This window comes from Scyliorhinus canicula, chromosome 17, assembly GCF_902713615.1.
Source record: "Scyliorhinus canicula chromosome 17, sScyCan1.1, whole genome shotgun sequence".
Classification (NCBI taxonomy): domain Eukaryota; kingdom Metazoa; phylum Chordata; class Chondrichthyes; order Carcharhiniformes; family Scyliorhinidae; genus Scyliorhinus; species Scyliorhinus canicula.
In genome coordinates, this window is record NC_052162.1 from 112,400,567 (window position 1) to 112,415,335 (window position 14,769).

Genomic DNA, 14,769 nt, shown 5'->3' on the forward strand with positions numbered 1-14,769 from the left:
CCACACGGTGGTTCTGCAGGGTGGACGAGCTACCGAATCGCTTCCCGCAAACGGAGCAGGTGAACGGCTTCTCCCCAGTGTGAACTCGCTGGTGTTTAACCAGCTGGTATGACTGAGCGAATCCCTTCCCGCACACAGAGCAGGTGTATGGCCTCTCTCCAGTGTGAACTCGCTGATGTGTCCGCAGGTGGGGCAAGTGAGTAAAACCCTTTCCACATTTGTAGCAGGTGAACGGTCTCTCCCCAGTGTGAATGCGTCGATGAATTTCAAGCGCAGACGGAATGCGGAATCCCTTCCCACAATCCCCACATCTCCACGGTTTCTCCATGCTGCAGGTATCCTTGTGAATTTCCAGGTTTGACGATCAGTTGAAGCCTCGCCCACACACAGAACACGTGTACGGTCTCTCCCCGCTGTGAATGGGGTGATGTCCTTTCAGGCTGTGTAACTGGTTGATGCTCTTTCCACAGTCAGTGCTCTGGGACACTCTCACTCGGGTGGGTGTGTCTCGGTGCTTTTCCAGTCACACTGATGTTTAAAGCCTTCTGAAGCCGACAGAACAGACAAACATTTCTCTGAGTTTCCAAGACCGATGATATTCAGGTCGCGGTGAATCGAGTGACACTGTCAGATCTTGAGGCAATGTTTACACCTTAATATTTCTGTCTGCAAATCCTTCCCTTCTAACATCCTGTAAAAGGAGTTTACAAAAGTCATCACTTTCAATACAGTATAGAAACTCAGAACAGACAATGGAATAGGTTCAATGGAACAGTCTTTCCTCTTTCATTCCTGAAAAGCTTTAAGGGCTGGATTCTCCGCCCTGCCCGCCTCAAGATCTCCATGGGCGAGACGCGAACAAAGGAAGTCTATTGACCTTGGGCGAGGTTCTCCTGTTGCTGGGCGGGCGCAGCCGGAGAATCCCGCCCTAAATCTGCATCCCACATACATTGAACATAGAACAGTAGATCGATAGAGAGATAGATAGATAGAGAAATACAGCACAGAACAGGCCCTTCGGCCCACGATGTTGTGCCGAACTTTTGTCCTAGGTTAATCATAGATCATAGAATTTTGATACAAAGGGCAATTTATCATGGCCAACCCACCCAACCTACACATCTTTGGACTGTGGGAGGAAACCGGAGCATCCGGAGGAAACCCACGCACACATGGGGAGGATGTGCAGACTCCACACAGACAGTGACCCAAGCCGAAATCGAACCTGGAACCCTGGAGCTGTGAAGCAATTGTGCTATCCATAATGCTACCGTGCTGCCCTTAAGAACAAATGAATCTACACTCCATTATTCTACCCTAATCCATGTACCTATCCAATAGCCGCTTGAAGGTCCCTAACGTTTCCGACTTAACTACTTCCACAGGCAGTGCATTCCATGCCCCCACTACTCTCTGGGTAAAGAACCTACCTCTGACATCCCCCCTATATCTTCTACCATTTACCTTAAATTTATGTCCCCTTGTAATGGTTTGTTCCACCCGGGGAAAAAGTCTCTGACTGTCTACTCTATCTATTCCCCTGATTATATTATAAACCTCTATCAAGTCGCCCCTCATCCTTCTCCGATCTAATGAGAAAAGGCCTAGCACCCTCAACCTTTCCTCGTAAGACCTACTCTCCATTCCAGGCAACATCCTGGGAAATCTCCTTTGCACCTTTTCCAAAGCTTCCACATCCTTCCTAAAATGAGGTGGCCAGAACTGCACACAGTACTCCAAATGTGGTCTTACCAAGGTTTTGTACAGCTGCATCATCACCTCACGGCTCTTAAATTCAAGTACAGCACAGAACAGGCCCTTCGGCCTTCGATGTTATGCCGAGCACTGTCCGAAACCAAGATCAAGCTATCCCACTCCCTGTCATTCTGGTGTGCTCCATGTGCCTATCCAATAACAGCTTGAAAGTTCCTAAAGTGTCCGACTCCACTATCACAGCAGGCAGTCCATTCCACACCCTAACCACTCTCTGAGCAAAGAACCTACCTCGGACATCCCTCCTATATCTCCCACCCTGAACCTTATAGTTATGTCCCCTTGTAACAGCTACATCCACCCGAGGAAATAGTCTCTGAACGTCCACTCTATCTATCCCCCTCATCATCTTATAAACCTCTATTAAGTCGTCTCTCATCCTCCTCCGCTCCAAAGAGAAAAGCCCTAGCTCCCTCAACCTTTCCTCAGAAGACCTACCCTCCAAACGAGGCAGCATTGTGGTAAATCTCCTTTGCACCCTTTCCAATGCTTCCACATCCCTCCTGTAGTGAGGTGACCAGAACAGCACACATTACTCCAAATGTGGTCTCACCAGGGTCATGTACAGTTGCAGCATAACCCCACGGCTCTTAAAACTCAAGCTCCTGTTAATAAACGCTAACACACTATAGGCCTTCTTCACGGCTCTATCCACTTGAGTGGCAACCTTCAGAGAACTGTGGACATGAACCCCAAGATCTCTCTGTTCCTCCACATTCCTCAGAACCCTGCCGTTGACCCTGTAATCCGCATTCAAATTTGTCCTACCAAAATGAATCACCTCGCACTTATCAGGGTTAAACTCCATCTGCCATTTTTCAGCCCAGCTCTGGATCCTATCAATGTCTCTTTGCAGCCTACAACAACCCTCCACCTCATCCACTACTCCACCAATCTTGGTGTCATCAGCAAATTTACTGACCCACCCTTCAGCCCCCTCCTCCAAGTCATTGATAAAAATCACAAATAGCAGAGGACCCAGGACTGATCCCTGCGGTACACCGCTGGTAACTGGTCTCCAGTCTGAACATTTTCAATCCACCACCACCCTCTGTCTTCCATGTGATAGCCTGTTACTTATCCAATTGGCCAAATTTCCCTCAATCCCACACTCCTTACTTTCTTCATAAGCCGACCATGGGGAACCTTATCAAACGCCTTACTAAAATCCATGTATACAACATCAACTGCTCTACCTTCATCTACACACTTAGTTACCTCCTCAAAGAATTCAATCAAATTTGTGAGGCAAGACTTACCCTTCACGAATCCGTGTTGACCATCACGGATTAAGCTGCATCTTTCCAAATGGTCATTAATCCTATCCCTCAGGACCTTTTCCACTAACTTACCGACCACCGAAGTAAGACTAACCGGCCTATAATTACCAGGGTCATTCCTATTCCCTTTCTTGAACTGAAGAACAGCATTTGCCACTCTCCAGTACTCTGGCACTATCCCCGTGGACAGTGAGGACCCAAAGGTCAAAGCCAAAGGCTCAGCAATCTCATCCCTTGCCTCCCAAAGAATCCTAGAATATATCCCATCTGGCCCAGGAGACTTGTCGACCCTAAGGTTTTTCAAAATTGCAAATACATCTTCCTCCTCCAGCCTACCCGCCTGCATCACAAACTCATCCTCAAAAACATGGCCCCTCTCCTTGGTGAACACTGAAGAAAAGTATTCATTCAACGCCTCTCCTATTTCTTCTGACTGCATGCACAAGTTCCCACTACTGTCCTTGACCGGCCCTAACCTCACCCTGGTCATTCTTTTATTTCTCATATAAGAGTAAAAAGCCTTGGGGTTTTCCTTGATCCGACCCGCCAAGGACTTCTCATGCGCCCCCCCCCCCCCCCCTGCCCTAGCTCTCCTAAGCCCTTTTTTTTTAGCTCATTCCTTGCTACCTTGTAACCCTCAAGCGACCCAACTGAACCTTGTTTTCTCTTCCTTACAGAAACCGCCTTTTTCCTCTTGACAAGACATTCAACCTCTTTTGTGAACCATGGTTCCCTCACACGGCCATTTCCTCCCTGCCTGACAGGGACATACCTATCAAGGACACGCAGTATTTGTTCCTTGAACAAACTCCACTTTTCATTTGTGCCTTTCCTTGACAGTTTCTGTTCCCATCTTATGCTCCCTAATGCTTGCCTAATCGCATCATAATTACCCCTCCCCCAATTATAAACCTTGCCCTGCCCTATGGCCCTATCCCTCTCCATTGCAATAGTGAAAAACACTGAATTGTGGTCACTATCTCCAAAGTGCTCGCCCACAAACAAATCTAACACTTGGCCCGGTTCATTACCCAATACCAAATCCAATGTGGCCCTCCTCTTGTCGCCCTATCCACATATTGTGTCAGGAAACCCTCCTGCACACACTGTACATAAATTGCCCCACCCGAATTGACCTATAGAGGTTCCAATCAATATTTGGAAAGTTAAAGTCACCCATGACAACTACCCTGAGACCTCCACACCTATCCATAATCTGCTTTGCAATTTCTTCCTCCACATCTCTATTACTATTTGGGGGCCTATAGAAAACCCCTAACAATGTGACCACTCCTTTCCTATTTCTAACTTCAGCCCATATTACCTCAATAGGCAAATCCTCCTCGAACTGCCTTTCTGCAGCCGTTAAACTATCCTTGATTAACAATGCTACTCCTCCACCCTTTTTACCACCTTCCCTACTCTTACTGAAACATCCATACCCCGGAACTTCCAACAACAATTCCTGACCCTGTTCTAACCATGTCTCCGTAATGGCCACAACATCGTAGTCCCAAGTACCAATCCACGCTCCAAGTTCACCTACCTTATTCCGGATGCTCCTTGTATTGAAGTAGACACACGTCAACCCACCTTTCTGTCTGCCGGTACACTCCTGCGACCTTGATACCCTCCTCAGTACCTCACTATTCCCAACACTGGCTTCTGGACTACAGCTCGTTTTCCCATCCCCCTGACAAATTAGTTTAAACTACCCGAAGAGCCGGAGCAAATTTCCCTCCCAGGATATTGGTGCCCCTCTGGTTCAGGTGCAAACCATCCTGTTTGTACAGGTCCCACCTTCCCCAGAATGTGCTCCAATTATCCACAGAACTGAAACCCTCCCTCCTACACCATCCGTGCAGCCACGTGTTTATCTGCACTCTCTCCCTGTTCCTCAACTCACTAGCACGTGGCACTGGCAACAAACCAGAGGTGACAACATGATTTGCCCTGGCTCTCGGCTTCCACCCTAGCTCCTTAAATTCCTGTTTTATATCCCCGTCCCTTCTCTTACCTATGTTGTTGGTACCGATGTGTACCACGACTTGTGACTGTTCCCCCTCCCCTTTAAGGATTCTGAAAACGCGGTCCGAGACGTCACGGACCCTGGCACCCAGAAGGCAACATACCATCCGTGAGTCTCTTTCGTTGCCACAGAACCGTCTATCTGTCCCTCTAACTATCGAGTCCCCAATAACTATTGCTCTCCTCCGTTCCCTTCTGAGCCACAGGGATGGACTCAGTTCTGGAGATCCAGTCACCGTGGCTTACCCCTGGTAAGTTGTTCTCCCCCCCCCCCCCCCCCCCCCCCCCCCAACCCCACCAGTATCCAAAGCGGTATACTTGTTACTAAGGGGAACGACCACAGGGGATCCGTGTACTGACTGCTGCCTCCCAGCCACTCTCACCGTCACCCATCTATCTTGATTCTTCGGAGTAACTACATCCCTGAAGCTTCTATCTATGACCACCTCTGTCTCCTCAATGATCCGAAGTTCACCCAACTCCAGCTCCAGTTCCCTAACACGGATTCTGAGGAGCTGGAGATGGGTGCCCTTCCCACAGATGAAATCAGCAGGGACACTGACAGCGTCCCTCACCTCAAACATTCTGCAGGAGCAACATTGCACTGCCTTCCCTGCCATCCCCCCTGGATAATGTGTGGCTAAAACAAGAAAAAGAAAGAGCTTACCTGATATTCACTCATCCCCTTAGGTTAGAGGAGGTGGAAGGGTGGGGGACACTCCAAGTGTTGTGTCTCGGGTTCAGCAACTGCCCAACTTAAAGACAGGTAAAAATAAAACACTTAACCAGCAACCACTGCGTCCCACACTGTGGTATTGTGTGAAGCAAATAATGGCATGATGGGAAAACTAGTCAAGTCTTCTTGGTACAATTGAATTTAACCTAAGACACAGATACAGAATACACAGAGACAGCATGTCCTGAGAACTGGGTGACTCTGAGAGTCTAGATAAGGCTTGAACCTAGAAGTAGTCTCAATACATAACAAGCTGAACAACTATCTCTTCCTGTACGTAAACAAATTTGTCCATTTCTTAAAACAAAGACAAGATAATGATATGAAACTCCAGTCCCCTAAAGGTCAGCAAGGTGACGCCATTGTAACGATTATTACTTATGTTTTACTTTCAATCAAATTCCTGACCAAGCTGTATTCATGTTATCTTGATCCTATAATGTATAAGAATCGCCTTCTTTTCCTGTAATATCGCAGACTTGGGACGGACTCAGCAGTTTGTACTTGACTGCTTTCCGACTCCAAGTATCAGCCATTTACTGCTAGCAGTCAGTTCTAATTCGGAAATAAAGTTCAGTTTTGCTTACCTGATGAATCATGTTTGTATTTCTCTATCACAGTCAAGACGCGGGGAAAATATAAAATACAACAGCACTATAACAGCAATCAGCTGTTATGGGCCCGCGCAAACAATTTAAATCTGTACTACTTACATACACTCCCTCCATTCTCACTCTCCCTCCATTCTCACTTTGCTGTGCCAAATATACACCCTCCCTATTTATGTGTGCGAGATGTCCTGAAGCGTGGTACATTGGCGTGACCATGCAGACGCTGCGACAACGGATGAACGGACAATCGCCAGGCAGGAATGTTCCCTTCCAGTCGGGGAACCCTTCAGCAGTCAAGGGCATTCAGCCTCTGATCTTTGGGGAAGCGTTCTCCAAGGCGGCCTTCAGGACGCGCGACAACGCAGAATCGATGAGCAGAAACTTATGGCCACGTTTTGCACACATGAGTACGGCCTCAACCGGGATCTTGGATTCATGTTGCATTACTTTCATCCCCACCATCTGGCCTGAGCTTGCAAAGTCCCACCAACTGTCCTGGCTTGAGACGATTCACACCTCTTTAACATAGAACATAGAACAGTACAGCACAGAACAGGCCCTTCGGCCCTCGCTGTTGTGCCGAGCAATGATCACCCTACTCAAACCCACGTATCCACCCTATACCTGTAACCCAACAACCCCCCCCCCTTAACCTTACTTTTGAGGACACTATGGGCAATTTAGCATGGCCAATCCACCTAACCCGCACATCTTTGGACTGTGGGAGGAAACCGGAGCACCCGGAGGAAACCCACGCACACACGGGGAGGACGTGCAGACTCCGCACAGACAGTGACCCAGCCGGGAATCGAACCTGGGACCCTGGAGCTGTGAAGCATTTATGCTAACCACCATGCTACCATGCTGCCCTACCTGGGATTACTCCTCTCTCTGGATCTGTAAAGACTTAATTACCTGCAAATGCTCGCATTAAAAGTATCGTCTTGCATCATTGACTTTGTCTATATATATGTTTCTGGAACCAACCTCTTCATTCACCCGAGGAAGGAACAGTGCTCCGAAAGCTAGTGATTTGAAACAAACCTGTTGGACTTTGACCTGGTGTTGTGAGACTTCTTACCCTATTTGTATGATCACTCTTGGAACTTGCCGCCCCGGATGAGATCATAAATACTTTCAAAATTAAATTTGATGGGCACTTGAAAGAAATAAATATGCAAGGGAACAGGGATAGAGAGGGGAATGGGACTGACTGGATTGCTCGACAGAGGTTCGACTGAGAGTCTTGAAATATGCAACGTAGCTACAGCACAATATTACAAGACTCGAAGTATTAATAAATACATTTTATTACAGAACCATAAAAAATATATCTAATCTGTACCATATAAGAACACTTTAGACATATCTCAGTCTGATATTAATTTACTGTCCCCATAAATGTCAGCCATCTCCTGGGGAAACCAGCCCTTTAATTGTGAACATTAGGAAAGAGACCATCCTTTTAGCCAGACAAATAAATGTGTCAAGCTGAGGGAGCAAAGGATGCCAATGTCTTTAAGAGAGAGAGAGATCTGGGCCAAGCTTTGCAGAGTGTGCACCCTCCCTGGATTCACTTCCTTTCCCTTCAGTTGCTGCAAGTCACCAATTGAAGGTGAGAACGAGAAAAGAAATGGAAAGGAGGAGAAAAGAAAGTGTTTTACTCACAGATGTTGGAGACAGGAGGAAATTTCAGTCTGTGTGAAGCTCAATCGTCATTCACACAAAGATCGCGCTCTGATTGGCTGGACGGCTTTCCGGTCCTCACGTCATTCCGGAGCGGGGAGAAGCTGTGAATCGAAAGTACACATGTGCGGGTATTCGGGAGGAATGCGCATGTGCGGGTATTCGGAAGGAGTGCGCATGTGCGAATGTGAGGCGGGGACCGGGACAAAGCGGCGCACTGACCATCCGGGTCTTCCAGCCTTTCCCATTGGACACCAGCTCAGCGCGGCTGGAGGGAAAAGTCTCCCCCCCCCCCACGTGGGGTCCGCCCCTCATTGTCTGTCAGCGGGGGATTGACCAATGAGAAACCGGGAGGACCGGAGGGACTCTGCTCCTCTGGCCAATCAGAGCTCCCCCATTGTCTGCTGAAGCTGAATACTGAGCAAAGCTCATCCTTAACTGAAGATTGAGCTTCACACGGTCTGAAATTTCCTCCTGTCTCCAACATCTGTGAGTAAAGGGATGTGGTAGCACGGTAGCACAAGTGGTTAGCACTGTGGCTTCACAGCGCCAAGGTCCCAGGTTCGATTCCCGGCTGGGTCACTGTCTGTGCAGAGTCTGCATGTTTTCCCCGTGTCTGCGTGGGATTCCTCCGGGTGCTCCAGTTTCTGCCCACAGTCCAAAAGAAATGGAAAGGGGGAGAAAAGAAAGTGTTTTAAGAACACTTTCCCATTTGGCCCATCGAGTCTGCACCGACCCATTTAAGCCCTCACTTCCACCCTATCCCCATAACCCAATAACTCCTAACCTTTTTGGACACTAAGGGCAATTTATCATGGCCAATCCACCTAACCTGCACATCTTTGGACTGTGGGAGGAAACCGGAGCTCCCGGAGGAAACCCACGCGCACACGGGGAGGACGTGCAGACTCCGCACAGACAGTGACCCAAGCCGGGAATCGAACCTGGGACCCTGGAGCTGTGAAGCTATTGTGCTAACCACTATGCGACTGTGCTGCCCCTGAGTATGTTCACCTTTAAAAAAAATAAATTTAGAGTACCCAATTCATTTTTTCCAATTAAGGGGCAATTTTACCTGGCCAATCTACCTACCCTGCACATCTTTGGGTTGTGGGGGTGAGACCCATGCAGACACGGGGAGAATGTGCAAACTCCACACGGTCAGTGACTCGGGGCCATCAGTATGTTCATCTTGATCGTCTGTAACCTCCCCGTCAGGGAGAGTGGGAGTGTATCCCACCTCTGTAGGTCCTTTTTACTTCCTCCGCCAGATTGGTGGTCCATGTTCAGTCATGGGCTATCTGGATCCCCAGGTAGTGGAATTCGTTCTGGGCTGGTTTAAATGGCCCCCCAGCTCAGCCCCTTTCCCTCTCGGGTTCACCGGGAGAACTCCTCACTTTTGCCCAGGGTTGAGTTTGTAACCCGAGAAGGCTCTGAACTCTCCCAGGAGCTTCATGATTCCTTTCATGCCACTTTGCAGCTCCGAGATGTAGAGGAACTGGTCATCCGCATGGAGCGGTTTCTCTTCCAGCATCTCGCCGTTAGCAGGGCGATCGCCAGCAGCTCGATTGCCAGGCCGAACAAGAGCGGGGACAGCGAGCATCCCTGCCTTGTGCCTCTGCTGCTGGAAGTATTCAGAGTTGGTGGCATTGGTCTGAACCCTGTCCAGAGCCCAAACCGCTCTCGTACCTCAATGATCTCCGCTGGCTTGGGGAAGTCCCTCCCACTAGGTTGCCCGGCACTTGGGCCATGTAGTCGGTTGGGTCCCTGCCCTCGATTTCCTCTGGCAGGCCCGCTACTCAGATGTTCTGCTGCCTCGACCAATTTTCTTCCTCGGCCTTCGCTTTCAGGCTCCCCTGCGTCACCACCAACTTCTTGATCCCGGTCTCCAGGGCGACGATTCGGGGATGGCTGCGGACCCCTTCCCTCATGGGTCTGAAAATGAAATGAAATGAAAATCGCTGAGTGTCACAAGTAGGCTTCAAATGAAGTTACTGTGTTAAGCCCCTAGTTGCCACATTCCGGCGCCTGTTCGGGGAGGCTGGTACAGGAATTGAACCGTGCTGCTGGCCTGCCTTGGTCTGCTTTCAAAGCCAGCGATTTCGCCCTGTGCTAAACAGACTCCAACGGGCTTGCTCTCTGATCCTGTCCCTTGCTGCAATTCCTGGTGTCCCTGCGGCCTGTCGTTGCTGCTGATGTTATCGTTGAGGGTGAGGGGATGTTTTTGTCTGGTTTTGCGGGCCAAATTTGGTCAAAAGTGGTCTTTATGGCCTTATGGAGGAGAGCCACCTGATGTGGACTACTCAGCACACATCAGGTCCATGAGAAAACTCTTTACCCAGCGAGTGGCGAGAATGTGGAACTCACTCCCACAGCGAGTGGTTGAGGTGAACAGCATGAATACATTGAAGGGGAAGCTAGATACAGACATGAGGGAGAAAGGAATAGAAGGAGATGCTGATGGGGGGAGATGAAGAGGGGTGGGTGGAGGCTCATGTGGAGCATTAATACTGACAGGGATCGATTGAGCCGACTGGCCTGGCCCTGTGCTGTAGACTCAATGGAACAGAGACAGAGCATTTATTTTAGATCTACCTGTAGTGGGGGGAAAAACACTATTTATTATCCAGGATAAAATAAATGTCCTTCATCGGCTTTTGTGGATCATTTCAGTGGAAATGTGCTCTCCCAGGCTCAAAGAACATCAGCCCACTGGAAGCAAAGTGGTGAGACCGGCCAGTCCAGCAGAAAGCCCTAAGGAAAACCCTAAGGCTTTCTATAGGTATATCAGGAACAAAAGAATGACTAGAGTAAGATTAGGGCCAATCAAAGATAGTAGTGGAAAGTTGTGTGTGGAATCAGAGGATATAGGGGAAGCATTAAATGGATATTTTTCGTCAGTGTTTACACTGGAAAAAGACAATGTTGTCGAGGAGTACACTCAGGTTCATTCGACCAGGCTAGATGGAATTGAGGTTCAAAAGGAGGAGGTGTTAGCAATTTTAGAAAATGTCAAAATAGATAAGTCCCCTGGGCCAGTTAGGATTTATCCTAGGATTCTCTGGGAAGCCAGAGAGGAGATTGCAGAGCCTTTGTCGTTGGTCTTTATGTCGTCTTTGTCGACAGGAATAGTGCCGGAAGACTGGAGGATAGCAAATGTTGTCCCCTTGTTCAAGAAGGGGAGTAGAGACAACCCTGGTAATTATAGACCTGTGAGCCTTACTTCGGTTGTGGGTAAAATGTTGGAAAAGGTTATAAGAGATAGGGTTTATAATCATCTTGAAAAGAACAAGTTGATTAGCGATACTCAACACGGTTTTGTGAAGGGTAGGTCATGTCTCACAAACCTTATTGAGTTTTTTGAGAAGGTGACCAAACAGGTGGATCAGGGTAAAGCTGTTGATGTGGTGTATATGGATTTCAGTAAGGCGTTTGATAAGGTTCCCCATGGTAGGCTATTGCAGAAAATAAGGAAGTATGGAATTGAAGGTGATTTAGCGGTTTGGATCAGTAATTGGCTAGCTGAAAGAAGACAGAGGGTGGTGGTTGATGGCAAATGTTCATCCTGGAGTTCAGTTACTAGTGGTGTACCGCAAGGATCTGTTTTGGGGCCACTGCTGTTTGTCATTTTTATAAATGACCTGGAAGAGGGTGTAGAAGGATGGGTTAGTAAATTTGCAGATGACACGAAGGTCGGTGGAGTTGTGGATAATGCTGAAGGATGTTATAGGATACAGAGGGACATAGATAAGCTGCAGAGCTGGGCTGAGAGGTGGCAGATGGAGTTTAATGCGGAAAAGTGTGAGGTGGTTCACTTTGGAAGGAGTAACAGGAATGCAGAGTACTGGGCTAATGGCAAGATTCTTGGTAGTGTAGATGAACAGAGAGATCTCGGCATCCAGGTACATAAATCCCTGAAAGTTGCCAGCCAGGTAAATAGGGCTGTTAAGAAGGCATATGGTGTGCTAGCCTTTATAAGCAGGGGGATTGAGTTTCGGAACCACAAGGTCATGCTGCAGCTGTACATAACTCTGGTGCGGCCACACCTGGAGTACTGCGTGCAGTTCTGGTCACCACATTATAGGAAGGATGTGGAAGCTTTGGAAAGGGTTCAGAGGAGATTTACTAGGATGTTGCCTGGTATGGAGGGAAGGTCTTACGAGGAAAGGCTCAGGGAATTGAGGTTGTTTTCGTTAGAGAGGAGAAGGCTGAGAGGTGACTTAATAGAGACATATAAGATAGTCAGAGGGTTAGATAGGGTGGACAGTGAGAGTCTTTTTCCTCGGATGGTGATGACCAACACGAGGGGACATAGCTTTAAATTGAGGGGTGATAGATATAGGACAGATGTCAGAGGCAGTTTCTTTACTCAGAGAGTAGTAGGGGCGTGGAACGCCCTGCCTGCAATAGTAGTAGACTCGCCAACTTTAAGGGCATTTAAGTGGTCACTGGATAGACATATGGATGAAAATGGAATAGTGTAGGTCAGATAGGCTTCAGATGGTTTCACAGGTCGGCGCAACATAGAGGGCCGAAGGGCCCGTACTGCGCTGTAGTGTTCTATGTTCTATGTTCTAAAGAAACCCTCCGACCCTGCCACTTCGCCAAGTGTCAGAATGAACATGGTTCAGTCCTGGGTGTGATTAACAGCAGCAAAAACAGCAGAATCCAACCCCTCTCATCATTTGTGGAATCACTGGTGTTTTTGTAGGTGGGATAACTGAGTGAATCCCTTCCCACACTGAGAGCAGGTGAATGGCCTCTCCCCAGTGTGAATGCGACGATGAGTTTCCAGCTTCGATGGGGTTATGAATCTTTTCCCACATTCCTCACATTTCCATGGTTTCTCCATGGTACAGGTGATCCGTGTGTCTCTCCACATTCAACTGAATTGTCCACACACAGAACAGATGGATTGTCTTTCCCCTCTCCAATTGATAATGTTTTTTTAGGCTGTGTAACTGGTTAAAGCTCTTTCCACAGTCAGTGCTCTGGAACACTCTCACTCGGGTGTGTGTGTGTCTTGGTGCTTTTCCAGTCACACTGATGTTTAAAATGTTTTGTAGCAGACAGAAAAAACACAGCACTTGCTGCCTCACTACACCGAGGACCCGGGCTTGATCCTGGCCCCGGGTCACTGTCCGTGTGAAGTTTCCACATTCTCTGCCTGGGTCTCACCCCCACAATCCAAAAAGATGTGCCTGGGGCCTCACGGTAGCATGGTGGTTAGCATCAATGCTTCACAGCTCCAGGGTCCCAGGTTCGATTTTCGGCTGGGTCACTGTCTGTGTGGAGTCTGCACGTCCTCCCCGTGTGTGCATGGGTTTCCTCCGGGTGCTCTGGTTTTCTCCCACAGTCCAAAGATGTGCGGGTTAGGTGGATTGGCCATGCTAAATTGCCCGTAGTGTAAGGTTAATGGGTGGATTGTTGGGTTACGGGTATACGGGTTACGTGGGTTTAAGTAGGGTGATCATTGCTCGGCACAACATCGAGGGCCGAAGGGCCTGTTCTGTGCTGTACTGTTCTATGTTCTAATAGGTGGATTAGCCGTGCTAAATTGCCCCTTAATTGGAAAAAAAGAACTGGGAACTCTATATTAAAAAAAAGACAGAACAAAATTTCCCTTAAAGGCTGGTGATATTCAGCTCCTGATGAATTGAGTGACCCTGTTGGATCTTGGTGTGATATTTGGTCTCAGTTTCCTGTCTGTAAATCCTCCCCTTCTGATATTCTGGAAAAGGAGTTGACAAAATTCATCACTATTATTACAGAATGGAATTTTTTTAAACATTCATTTACGGGATGTGGGTTTCCCTAGTTCAGCCAGCATTTATTGCCCATCCCTAGTTGCCCTTCAGAAGGTAGTGGTGAGTTGCCCTCTTGAACTGCTGCAGTCCTTGAGGTGTAGGTAGACTCCGCACAGTGTTCCAGCAGGGAATCGAACCTGAGACCCTGGCACTGTGAAGCCACAGTGCTAGCCACTTGTGCTACCGTGCTGTCCAGCAGACACATAGACAACTGGCAGCCTGCATGAAGATTTTCAGGTCTCTGTGTCCAGGACAGGAAGCAGTGAGCATGGATCGAGCATGTATCAAATGAACAAATAAAAAAGAAAATGTATTTTCAATACGGAGATTGGGCAGCACGGTAGCATGGTGGTTAGCATAAATGCTTCACAGCTCCAGGGTCCCAGGTTCGATTCCCGGCTTGGGTCACTGTCTGTGCGGAGTCTGCACGTCCTCCCCGTGTGTGCGTGGGTTTCCTCCGGGTGCTCCGGTTTCCTCCCACAGTCCAAAGATGTGCGGGTTAGGTGGATTGGCCATGCTAAATTGCCCGTAGTGTCCTAAAAAAGTAAGGTGGGGGGGGGGGGTTGTTGGGTTACGGGTATAGGGTGGATACGTGGGTTTGAGTAGGGTGATCATTGCTCGGCACAACATCGAGGGCTGAAGGGCCTGTTCTGTGCTGTATTGTTCTATTGATAGGTTTCTAGATATTGAAGATATCGAAGGATATGGGGATCGTGTAGAAAATAGTGCTGAGATAGATCGGCCATTGATCTCAGTGAATGGTTGAGCAGGCTCGATGGGCTGAATGGCCGACTGCAGCTCCTATTTGTTTTGGTCTCTGTGTCCAGGACAGGAAGCAGTGAGCAGGG

The 14,769-nt window shown here is 48.4% G+C and overlaps 2 long non-coding RNA genes across 2 annotated transcripts in view; one reads left to right on the forward strand and one right to left on the reverse strand.

Moving 5' to 3' along the window:
- Window positions 1–338: 338 nt before the first annotated feature.
- On the reverse strand, window positions 339–8,134 carry LOC119952263. The gene is made up of 3 exons (XR_005457802.1): window positions 8,097–8,134; window positions 5,749–5,836; window positions 339–691 (listed from the first exon to the last, which is right to left on the reverse strand). It is a non-coding gene; the product is annotated as an uncharacterized LOC119952263 (long non-coding RNA).
- Window positions 8,135–8,307: 173 nt separating this feature from the next.
- Window positions 8,308–14,769, forward strand: part of LOC119952273 — a 58,338-nt gene continuing 51,876 nt past the window's right edge. Inside the window, exon 1 of the long non-coding RNA XR_005457812.1 lies at window positions 8,308–8,603. This is a non-coding gene — a long non-coding RNA (uncharacterized LOC119952273). The remainder of the gene's footprint in view (window positions 8,604–14,769) is intronic.